The following is a 3789-nucleotide window of genomic DNA, read 5'->3' as shown; positions in this document are numbered from 1 at the left end:
ATATGTATATATATATATATATATATATATATATATATGTGTGTGTGTGTTAATTTTTATTCGGCAAGAATGCATAAATTAAGAGACAGCAATGCTTCCTTGCAGCCCGTGAATCGTATATATTTGTTCAAAAATATTCGGAACTGTCTTAAATGTTCTCCATTTTCAGTTTTAGTGTACTCTTCTGGAAAAACAATATCTCTTCGAAAATTTGGAGTAACTAACCCTAGATTTTGTTTCCCGCGTAAATTCCGAATAGTTCTTTTTATGCTATCTACAGATGGCAAATTTTCGTTTCAAGTTATAGAAAAACTGCCCCTTAGTTAGAGATCTTTTTTCTTTTTTTTTTGTCATTTGAGCTGTGCAAAGTGTCACAAGTGTCATACTATGACCAGTACATCAAAGTGTCACAAGCGTCATACTATGACCAGTACATCAAAGAACACCAGTTGTCATGCGATGTCGAAGTCATTGACATTACGGGGTGTTATCGCTTGACCTGCATTGTGACCTTAGTTTCATGTTTCTGCTCTTACGGGAATTAAAATGAAACGAGCATTATACAGCCAGTGTGGTACATGAAAATTTGTAGTGCTTGTTATGCAGTGAACACAGAATACTTGTGAATGCATGTTTGGAAAAATTGTTTTTCGAAGAATTGTTATTTCGAAAAATTCACGTGTACGATCTATACATCTGCCAAGGAGGAGGGGCTAAAACGTTCCCGGAAGGCAACTCAGGCACGAGTTGGGTCTAGCAGTCGGTTTTCAGGGTCGCCGAAATCGAATCTGACATCAGATTTGTGTTCGTGAACTCTCTCGGGATTTCGGGGACAGCATTTTTGAAACTTTGTCTGTAACCACACTGACAAATTAGCGGGACCAAACTTGGCACATGGACGGGTTTTTTTTTTTTGTTTTTGTTTTTTTTTGTTTTTTTTGTTTTGAGATACGGGCTCTAGGGCTTCTAGTTACCAATGAATAATGGGACTAGTTGTAATATTATTTGTAATAACAGCTAAAATATTTATTGACGGATTTCGATCCCGTTATCCGAAGATTGGGAATTGAGCGCCATAACCACCAGACCAGCGAATATAGATTTCTGCACGATCGGACTGTTGAAACGCACACTGGAAAAACGGTCGTCTTTGTACAGTAGATGGGTTTTGAAGAGCAAACATGGAGGAGTGGTTTGCTTTGGACACGAAAGCCTTACGATGGAGCCTTTTGCAAAGGAAACCACGCTGCAGGGCTATTCTCAAGATACACAATCGTCAAATACACATACACACATATACACATAAACAGACCATGAAATGAATATTATTGTGTAAATCGAGGGAAAGGTTGAAGCTGTAGGGAAGGCTATACCTAAGCCTATTTTGAATTTACTGATGCGATTTTTATTTATCTGTGATGCATTCATAAGATTTTTTTTAAATATTACGTAGAAGCATGTGTTTGTTTTGGGTTGTTTATGTCCGTTGTAAATTCAACAGATACCTCTTATTATACATGAAGGTTTGGCTGCGAGGAGACAGACAAATGATCACAACAGTACATAATACGATGAAGCGTAACCACAATCTTGTACTCGTTCAGAGAAATAGCATCAAGTTAGTACCTAATAGAGACATTCTTATACTCAACAGCAACGGACAACAGACAAAGCTAGTAATCAAGTTATACAGCACAAGCTGGATCCATCCTGAACCTTTTCATCCTTGATGATTGAGGTTGTAAATTTTTTACTTAATCATCCACTACTGAAATTAAAATGTGTTTCGGTTTCTCCAATAATGTTAAGTCACAGCTTCATAAGCTTGCCTCGGGTTTTAGGTTATAAATACTGTTACGACAGCGGAAGTCAAATGACGATGGGAGCATGCGCGCTGGAGTTTCTAGAAGGATCGCGACTTATCGAGGAACCTCGCGAATGTCCGAGTATTTGTTAGGCGCCCTCTTTGTTAGTATATAAGCCTGGCAAATAAAGCCAGCGATAGATATGCAGATAGATTGAAGATATAGATAATTGAGTAAAGCAAACAGTAGGCACCGTAAGTAAAGTGTGTGAACCACTGTGATTTATTGTGTGTGTTATAAAGGTTGTTAAGTTTAAGGTACTGATTGGAAATTCTGTGTATTACAAAGTTGTATGGAGAAAGAATAAAAAAGGACTTGTATCGCTGAGGTTCCTCGGAAAGAACTTATACCGGAAATTAACAAACGAGCAGATACGTAACAATACTATACACATTTCAGTTTTAGGTCTTTCATTAACAAACAAATTCATATGTATAGGTTATCACTTATTTACTATAAAATGCTGTATAAATTTTTCTTCTTTCTTTAACTGATGTAAATTTATAAAAAAAAAAAAACGGGTGTATAGTTTCTCTCATATTTACTGTAAAAACTGTGTAATTTTTATTATTTCTTACGGTGATGTAAACTTGTTTAAATATTTTTAACAGCACATAAAATTACACAGAAGCGAATTTATTCAGATATTCCAATCCAGAAGAAGCTTACAAATTGAGGATACATTTAAAAATCTGACTTATGAGCTGGCAAAAAGGTAATGGTGCCATAAGTTATACCAAAACCATATGGTCGTTGGTTTATGTAGCATTACATAAGCATATGGTATGAAACTCATATGGCTGTTTGTGTTAGTATTGTTTGTTTGTTATTAAGCACAAAGCTATACAAAGGGCTATCTGTCCTCTGTCCACCACGGGTATCGAAAACCGGTTTCTAGCAGTATAAGTCTGCAGACATGCCACTGGGGGGCTTGTGCTAGTAATTAATAATCATAGTATTGAACTGTAATGTTTTTTATTTATTAAAAGTAGTAACATTTATTGAAAAAATAATAGTTTTTATTTAAGAACTCCAGTTTCTCAGTACTGTAATTAAAAATTACATCAATAAAAATATAATCAAACCCTCACGTATAGTCCTAGTGAAAGTGGTGTTCTTGTTGTGAGGAGAGTAGTTTTATTTAAAATTGTGTTCTGTGATAAAGAAATGGTTGTTGTACATACAGTAGTTATTTTTTTAATTGTCTGAATCTTCAATAACCAAATTGTGCTTATTTTTTTTTTTTTTTTTGTGTGGTGCCATTCAATAGATGGTGCTGGAGTTTGGGTTACATACATAGATATTGACATACACGTTATGTCCATTATAGTAAGAATAAGATAACGAGTTTTCAATCTTGACATTTTTCTAACTGTAGAGAAAATACATCGATCACAACAGACAGTTAAATTGTTTATTAATTTATATTATTAGAGAATAAAACCATGGTAAATTCCTGTTTGATTTGTATTTTAAACTCTAGAAAAGAAAGCACCTCAGGAACACGTGGGCTATATATATGGAGAGAGAGAGAGAGAGAGTTCAGAGATCCATGAGGTTCAGGTATATTTGCCCTTAATGATGAATTACTGACGACAGAGAAGGCAGCTCCCGTCGAAGCAAGATATTTATCTGGCTCTTTGAAGCGAATATCAGAATTGACTATCACTTTTATAACGCATACACAGCTGAAAATCGGAACGTGTCCATCACGTCTCTACCCACGGACATGTCGATAGACAGCCCAACAAATTAAACTCTAGGCCTTACCACGTTTTATCAAATTTAAAAACATTTTATGAAATACTTAAAAAAAAACTAATAGTGAAAATGAAATATATTTCATTCACTAGTTGTTGTTTTTTGGTTTTTGACGAAAGAGATTGGTGTGTGTGTGTGTGTGTGTGTGTGTGTGTGTGTGTGT

The 3789-nt window shown here is 35.2% G+C and overlaps 1 protein-coding gene across 1 annotated transcript in view; it reads right to left on the bottom strand.

Moving 5' to 3' along the window:
* Positions 1-3789, bottom strand: part of LOC106467273 (zinc transporter ZIP13-like) — a 62900-nt gene that overhangs the window by 39811 nt on the left and 19300 nt on the right. The window lies entirely within an intron of this gene.

This window comes from Limulus polyphemus, unplaced genomic scaffold (assembly GCF_000517525.1).
Source record: "Limulus polyphemus unplaced genomic scaffold, Limulus_polyphemus-2.1.2 Scaffold2550, whole genome shotgun sequence".
Classification (NCBI taxonomy): domain Eukaryota; kingdom Metazoa; phylum Arthropoda; class Merostomata; order Xiphosura; family Limulidae; genus Limulus; species Limulus polyphemus.
Note: the sequence above shows the minus strand (reverse complement) of the source record. Positions and strands in the feature narration are given on the sequence as shown.